This window comes from Euleptes europaea, chromosome 1 (genome assembly GCF_029931775.1).
Source record: "Euleptes europaea isolate rEulEur1 chromosome 1, rEulEur1.hap1, whole genome shotgun sequence".
Classification (NCBI taxonomy): domain Eukaryota; kingdom Metazoa; phylum Chordata; class Lepidosauria; order Squamata; family Sphaerodactylidae; genus Euleptes; species Euleptes europaea.
In genome coordinates, this window is record NC_079312.1 from 127,165,616 (window position 1) to 127,174,729 (window position 9,114).

At 40.9% G+C, this 9,114-nt stretch overlaps 1 protein-coding gene across 3 annotated transcripts in view; it reads right to left on the reverse strand.

Moving 5' to 3' along the window:
• The window catches only part of UNK (unk zinc finger), a 65,235-nt gene that overhangs the window by 37,857 nt on the left and 18,264 nt on the right, over nucleotides 1-9,114 (reverse strand). The window lies entirely within an intron of this gene.

The window sequence follows — 9,114 nt, forward strand, 5'->3', positions numbered from 1 at the left end:
GAAATGAGGCAGAAGTAAGGCTATCACAATTTACACCAAACTCCAACAAAACTTTAATAAACGAGTCAAGTCGTTAAAGGTGCCTCATGCAAACCATCCAGGAATGACCAGAACTAATCTAGGGCTGACCTGGATCTAGAGTACTAGATTTTCCAGTAACTTAATGAAAACGGTAGAGTGATAACGCGGAGTAATAAAGCTTGGTCAGAATTAACCTGCAATAGAACTTAGGTTTTTTGGAGGAAAGGCATTCAAAAGCAAACAGAAATTTATAGATATTTTTTTTATTTCTAACCATTTTACTTGCTAATATTGCTACAGTTAATCACAAACTGTACATTTTACGTAAATTACCTAAGTTCAAGATCCGTTTTTAGGAATAACTATATTCCTAGCTTCAGAAACCAAAAGAATACAAAAGTACATCAGTGTCAAGGCCTCAAGATCCTTAGAGTCATCTGGTCAGCCTAGCCTTATTGACATAAGAACAGGACAGATAAATTATTCTAGGCATATATAAAGCCTTACCTAACAACGTTGTATACATGACAAGATACATTGTTAGGTAAAACAATGAACAGCAGAGCACACAAAATTGGTCTATCGAAGACTCGGGAACTCACACATCAACAACCGGGAAGAAAGATCTTAACCACGGTCAGAAAATAGGAGGAGCTGTGGCTCAGTGGCAGAGCATCTGCTTTGCATGTAGAAGGTCCCAGGTTCAATCCCTGGCAACTCTAGGTTTAAAAAATAATCAGACAGTGGGTGATACGAAAACCACTGCCTAAGATCACTCTGACCATGATACACCAATTGTTTGAGTCGGTGTAAGGCAGCTTCATGGGTGAATACAATCTTGGAAAAAAACATAGAGCAGATAAAGTTTTAAGAAGAGTTGGTTTTTATACGCCAACATTCTCCACCACTTAAGATACAAACCGCTTACAATCACCTTCCCTTCCCCACAACAGACGCCTTGTGAGGTAGGTGAGGCTGAGAGAGCTCTAAGAGAGCTGTGACTAGCCCAAGGTCACCCAGCTGGCTTCATGCGGAGAAGTGGGGAAACCAATCCGGTTCACCAGATTAGAGTCCACTGCTCCAAACCACCGCTCTTAACCACTACACCACACTGGCTCCCACCAGAAACAAGCATCCAGCTAGTGGCAGGAAATCTTGATTACCAAAAAGAGAAACCAATCGACTTGCAAAGGGTCCTGATGAACTGCTGACTAACCTTTTCAGATGGAGAGTTTCCCTTTCTGCTTCTTCATCCCAGGAGCCTCGGAGGCATTTGAAATCTGATCTTTAATTAAGTTTGAGATACCTTCTGGTCTCCGTTTTAAGATAACTGCAAACTTTGGGGCTCTTCGGTGCCCCGAAACGTCTTTTCCTCTCTCAACATCCAGTTTGATGCAGAGTTTGAGGGAATCTGAATGTGTGTACTCACTATGTTATGAGACCTTGGTTGGTTCTTATAAAATGTATTACGCTACTGCTGTAATTGTCTTATCAATATTATTAATGTCAAGGAATAATACAGCTTCTAGAGGTTGGAAGAAAATGAAGCACGGCAATGCTTTTGTTCAGAGAGACAGGAACGTTAGATAAACCAGTTACATGAACATAACGTATACTTACAATGTCAGTTAGAAACCATGTTCCACATTTCCATATTCATCTCAATAAAATATAAACACTGCCTAAGCCCAAAGACAAAAAGCTAAAATTCCAAATTCTAACTTGCTTCTACCACAGAGACTCACCAGAAATATCCAGAGAGCTGGACAAGCCGTGCTTTTAAATTACCTTGCTACAGCAAAATAGAAATATAAGTCAGCAGTATACAAATTATCAAGAACTTCTGACTGCGTTTGGCTGGTATGTGTTCTGTAACCAAACAGGACTAACTGTCTGCTCATTCGTGTTTGATGATCTAGTCTCTCAGTTTAGCAGAAATGCCAACATTGGCCACTCCTTCTGAGATTGGGTTTACCATTGATAATTCTGAAGAATCAGCATTTTGGCCAAAATTCTGTACCCTTTTATCCATTCCATTAGAAGGCAGAGTCAGCTGCCTGAGTGTCACAGACTAATAGCCAGCTGAGCTGTCCCAATAAGCTGTACATTTCATGGGAAGCAGCAAATAAGGCATGCTACACCCCGATGGCAAAGATCTAGAAGATTAACCATGAACATGGGTTGTTAGGAAATGGAAGCAGCTGGGGTCTATAATGCTCATTAAAACATGCCAGATGTCTCAAAGTGGAACTCTGGAAAGTATGGGGAAAATAAAATTGACAGGGGCATCTCAATGGTAAAGGTGGCAAAGGCACCCCCCCAAAAAAAATCTCTCATCCTCTTATATAAAAAATGCAAACTTGGCTTCTCCACCTCTGCCTAAAGCTCTCTGTTCTCCCTCCAACAGCCAAAAAACCTTCAGTATTTTCATGGCAAGTATAGCGTAAAGAGCGCTTATTTCCTGAAGTATAGTTTCATGACAGAGAACATACATTTCATCATTTCACTAGACGAAGCTATGGCAGCCTATAAAAATAAGGACAATAGGTTGCCCACAAGAACATTTGGAATTTTTACACTTGTAACAAGAGTCTCATATCTGAAAGAAGGAGAAAAGAGAACAAGACGAACTAATGAACAAAGCAAAAATAGTTCACCTTAGTTCTTCATTCATTAATTTAAAAAAAAACAACAGTCTGAATATGCTCATCCAATGGCCATTTGTTTAAACTGACTAGATACGGAGATACCATAAACATGCAATCCATTGTCAAACTAAAAACCAGGCAGTTAGTGAGCACATCCTGAAATTTCAAACTCAAGAAAAAATGGCTCAACCAAATGCTATCAATGCCAGCTGACCATACAAAATAGTTTTTTTGATTTGGCATTACAAGCATACCCGAGATATTGCGGGTTCAGTTCCGCAATAAAGTGAGTCACACACAGGTTTTTATTTCCCAGTGCATATAAAAGGTATGTTTGCGCTATACTGTGAAATAGCATTATGTCCAATAGCACATAGTTTGAAATATTGTGAGAATTACCAAAATGTGACACAGAGACACAAAGTGAGCACATGCTGTTGGAAAAATCGTGCCAATAGACTTGTTCAAAAACACAATATCTGGAGGCGCAATTAAGTGAAGCACAATAAAATGAGTTATGCCTGTATTTATGTGGCTGGTATAAATATTACTGGTGGCATGAAACTGACATTAGGGACTCAGCTGAGCCTTCACTGACATTCTCAATCAGACTTGACATCTTTAGTCAAGAACCCCAGCAGCTGCCTGTTACTGGCTAAATACTATACACTGTAAATGCCTTTTCCCCCCCCCTTTTTTACCAGTGTGTTAGAGAGCCAGCGTGGTATAGTGGTTGAGAGCGGTGGTTAGGAGCGGTGGACTCTAATCTGGAGAATTGGTTTGATTCCCACTTCTCCACATGAACGGTGGACTCTAATCTGGCAAACCGGGTTGGTTTCCCCACTCCTACACATGAAGCCAGCTGGGTGACCTTGGGCTAGTCACAGCTCTCAGAACTCTCTCAGTCCCACCTACCTTACAGGGCGTCTGTTGTGGGGAGGGGAAGGGAAGGTGATTGTAAGCCGGTTTGCATCTTCCTTAAGTGGTAGAGAATGTCGGCATATAAAAACCAACTCTTCTTCTTAGTTTTACTCAAAAATCTCTAGGTGGGGCCATGGCAGCAGGGAGACTCTGGGTAAGCAGAGGGCTCTTGGGAACCAGAGGATTGCCTGGACACAAAAAGAAAGCTACTGGCTGTAATGAAGCAGAAGAATGGGACTGAATAATCTACAGAATGATTGGATTTAATACTACCTCCAAAGGCAACAGAAGACTAAATTGATAGTTTGTTTTCCTGTGAAACCTGGAATTGTTGAGTCGCTTAAGATACAGGTGACAAGAACTGTTGAGTCGCTTAAGATACAGGTGACAAGATGCTTTAACACCTTTTGGCTAAGCTTCTATATGGATAAAATTTATGAAACAATTCTGTACAGACTGTGTTAATGTTTTCAATTCACTTTTATTGCGTGCATGCATACACCACAATCACCATATTCTTTCATTTTTTCTTTATAGAATCACATGCCATGTCATCTCTTAATTAAATGTGCACATGTTAATAACTCCTATGCCAACTTCACCAACAGTCACACAGTGGACTTTGTATATTCATGAACACACAAAACCTTGTAATTTCAGGTTCTCATATTTTATTCCAACTATGCATTTGTATTTTCTGTGCCAACACATCAAAGGCAATTGGTCGGCTTTTTTCTAATAAATGATTGGGTGCTAATTCTTCCACACGCCTCCTCACATAAAGAGATCCATGAGCTTCTTTTCTGAATACAATACTGATTACCAGTTCACTATCTTTCCTCCACCAGAAAGGCAGGATTTTGCATGCCTTGCTTAGATCAGCCAGCACTTAAAAAACACAAATTAATTCTGTGGAAACAAAAGAAATTGAAAATGCAAAGAGATTAGTGGGGAAAGTGTTTCAATAAATGTACGTTTGTCAAAATGACAGTTTTGGCATGCCTTGGAGTAATCTTTACCAGCTAAACAATGTCAACCTATTAGTAGGGAACAGATCATTCATACAACTCTGGGACACAATTTTTAAAGCTCAAATTATATTCAGCTCTTGCCATCCAATCAATCCTTAAATTACAGCAAGAGGGAATAAAATTTGATTTGTTAGAGAGGTATCAGTTTTAAGCACAGTACTGGCATATTTGGAAATATTTACTATATCAAGTTATTCATTAAGAACAGCTGTGCATCTTGGCCATTTAAAAACAAAAACACCTACACAAAATTCCTGTCTAAAATATGGTATGTGTGAGCTATGTTAACAGCCGTCCTACTTAACCCAACCACAGCTCATAAAAGGGAGAACGGTGTGGGAGGGACACAAAGATCAGCTGCCACTCTCTGGCAGCTGAATGATCCAAACCAGCTAAGATGCGTATCTTTCAATTTATTTAATATTAGTGAGGTCCACATGGTTTATAAACCACAATCAAACACTGAGGGTGCTTTCGCACATCCAGAATAATGCACTTTCAATCAACTTTCAATGCACTTTGCAGCTGAATTTTACTGTGTGAAACAGCAAAATCCACTTGCAAACAATCGTTAAAGTGCACTGAAAGTGGAATGAAAGTGCATTATTCAGGATGTGTGAAATCGCCCTGAGACTCAAAGTCAATGGTCACAAGTCACAGAAAGCTGGTTACAGGTAAATTCCAATGAAATCAATAGACAAAAGCAATTAACTATGTGTCACTAGTTTAAAAAACAAACAAAAAACTCTTGTTCCCAAGGTGAACAAATACTAAGCACTCTACATAATCCAGTCATTTTTATTGTGTTCAACAAAGTTTTCTACTTTTTGAAAAGCCAGTACTCACACATGGAAAATTACAAGGATTGTGTATGGTGAGGGAGATGTTTATGTTGTTCAAGAAACCGAATCAGACACCATGAAGGACAACACTTTTAAAAAGTTAAGTCAAACATCAAGGTACCCAGGTTTATTAGGTGCTTTGTTAAAGTAAGATGGCCAAAGATTTCAGAGCATCCCATATCTACAGAATGGAACTATCAAATGCCACAAGGGGAATTCGGAAAAAGACCATGACCAGTAATGGTATAAGGGGCCAGGGTAGGATTTGAACTGGCCAGATCCAAGTGCCTTAAAGCTAGCACCACAGCACCATTTGTTGTGTAAAGTCAGGGAAGGTTTATTGCCTGTGCAGCCCCAAAACACCAACTGAGATGCCATTCTGACCTTACAGGATCTCTTGACTGGCCCTCATCATATGATACCAGGAACCAATGATGACATCCTAGGCCCAAGAAAACCTTGGCTCTCAGACTGCTTCTTCAGTCTGACCAACTCGTTCCACCATGTACAAATCTGGCCCAGAGTGAACGGGGGGCACCTACTCTTTCCTCCTGCCTTACCTATCAACTTCCTGGAAACCTGACCATGTCTGCTTTTGACTACGCTTGTTGCCACCAGCCTTTGGATTCTCTTCTGGCCTAGCCGTGTCTGTCTCTGGCCCCCTCGCACACTGCACCGATCCCCGGATACCCTCACAGAAAGAGTGGCAGACGCTCAGTTGTGACACTGTACAACCGTGATACTTAGTGGCTTGTGAGCCATGTGAGGCTCTTCTGAGGTGCCCCAATGTGGCACCTGCCCCATATTTCAGGAAAGTGAGTAATGCCCATGCCTACTGGGGCCTGAGGTTAGCAGGTGGTTCCCACCTTGAAAGAGCTGTCACCAAAGGAATGGGTACGCTGCGAGCTTCTCTGAGGTGCAGGTACCATGTAATTAATGGAAGTAAATTGACCATAATTGCAAACATGGCTTCTCACAAGCTACGGAGTGAGTACCACTACTGTAGGACCCTGACATCCAGCCAGCGTAATTAGGGGGATGATTCCTGACGAGCAAATACAAACAAATGACTAGGTAAAAACTTAAGGGGCAGGGTGATTGTTTCCTACAAGTCAGCCCCAGAAGTCAGCTCCTCAAATCTTGGCAGAGCATCGTGCTCTAGATACACAGAGACAAAGGATACACCTTGGAAGGTGCTCCTATGGAATCTAGTTCTACTTGTTGCACACACCATTTTAACCTTTCTAAATAACAGAGACCGATGCCTTTTGTGAGCAAACCATTTTCACTGTTGTAAGAATCAAGTAAACTGATCCCCTAGCTCACAAAATGACATTCCAACAAAGCAATATAAAAACAGACATCAAAACTTTTAATTCAGAGCAGCAGTAGCAGTCTTCCAAGTGATGCTTTCTTCCATTCTATCCTCAAGTCACATATTTTATTTATTCATTGTAAATGATGGCAGGTGTTTTACCATCACAAATACATCCCCTATCACCAACCAAGAGTGCCACATGCTTTCTATTTTTGCTGTACCTGGACACTATAAGCAGATGCATTTATATAATCGCTTAGGTATGGATGCCAGCTGAGGCACAGAGTGACCCAGCCCACATGCTTTCCAAAACAGAATTTTACCATGAAGTTAAAATACAGCTTTTCAGATCACTTTACAGCAACGCCACTCATTTCCCAAATAAATCCACTCCTGACCAATTACATCTTTACATGCACTGACAATATATCTTAACAGAGATACACCCTGTCCTCAAATCTGTAGCATCATCTGAAGCTTCTGTCTCATGACAGCAATGATAGTGATCATGAAGCACGATGAATTCTCTCCATACATACATACAATAATGAAGTGTTATACCTGTACTGAGAGATTTAAGGCTCAGGTTCAAGATATTAGAGACCACATTTTTTAAGCATGAAAACAAGGGTGCTCTACCCTGAAGGTACATTTTCTGAGCTTTCTACCATCAACAACAGCCGTTCTCTGACCAGAAGGAAAAGGCACCCTTTCAACCTGAGCAGTATTTTATTTAAAATATCTATTATATTCTGCCTGATACTGTGCTCAAGACAGCTTACAGAAAACCACAAAGTCAACTGGCAACAAACTACAGTTTCTTTGAGTAACAGACAATACGGTGTAGCCTTCCATTTTTATAGAACAAAACCAAAACCACAAAGGAACTAAAAAAATTGCCCATGTCTGACCATGGTATTGACACTTGTCAGAAGATATTAGCCAAAGTCCGTTTGCTTGACATTAAATTCTCATACAGGTCAACATACATATTTAAACATCAGATTAGGCCTGGCAATTTAAGACTACCCGGCTGTGTCAACCAGGGCCATAACCTTTTCAGCAGAGGCCCCTGCTTGGCGGAACTCTCTGTCCAAGGAGACCCGGGCCCTGACAGAACTTGTTCAGTTCTGAAGGACCTGCAAGACAGAGATGCCTATTGGTGGAGAACAGCAACATCAATTAAGAAGGTTGGGTATGTTGTTTTTACCTCCCCTTGTATACTGTTTTTAATATAAACTATGGTTCGATTATGTGCCATTATTTTAAAACTATGTTCATGTTTTATTTAATGTTATATTTTATTTTTGTTGATTATAAACTGATGTATCCTTGTTGTGATCAGCTCTGAGCCCACCTTGATGGGGGAGGGTGGAATATAAATAAATTATTATTAAATGTGGTTACCCTTACTGGGTGCACGGCATTCATCCACTTAGCTAATAAACTGTTCTGATTGAAATATTAACCCATGTAATTGATGTGTATATTAATAACTGAACTAGTCATATAAACTCTCTGACATTACAGTTCTAAATGGGTAATATTCCTAATTTCAAGGAAGTACTAAACCCAATAACAGTAATTGAATTTAAGCAAAAGCACTGGGTTAAAAAGTCAGCCTAGTTTTCTTTTGATTTTTTAAGGACATTGCCACCTGCATATTAGTTTAGAATGCCCCCAAAATATAGCCACAACCATTTTCTTTCTGTAAACGGAGCATTGTTTACTCACCGTGAATGCTCCTTCTCTTCTGAGGCGAAGGCGTCTTGGATTAGCGGGTTATTTCCTTGCATCATCCGGGTAGGCAGGACTAAGATCTTGAACTTCCTGTCTGCCCGTTGGCGGGAAATAGCCTGCAAGATCTCAGTTCAAACTTGCAAAGCTACCAACAGACAGGAACGAACGAAGCTCCTTGATAACAACATAACGATGAAACCAAAAATCAACTGTGCCGGGCGGGCAAGACGCCTTCGCCTCAGAAGAGAAGGAGCATTCACGGTGAGTAAACAATGCTCCGTTCTCCTACTGAGGCTCCAGCGTCTTGGATTAGCGGGACCTCCAGGAGCTCTCAAATGGGTGGGAAGGCACTCTATTTCACTACATGCTGCAAGACCCTACGACCAAAGGCAGCTTGGGCCGAGGACCATGTGTTTATCTTATAATGCTTTACAAACGTAGAAACTGACGACCAGGTAGCGGCCCTGCATATCTCCTCAACTGGGGCTTGATGGTCAAAGGCCGCTGAGGTAGCTGCGCTACGTAAGGAGTGCGCTGTAATACCTTCAGGAACAGAGATCCCAGAGGCCTTATAGGCCTGAATAATGCAAAGT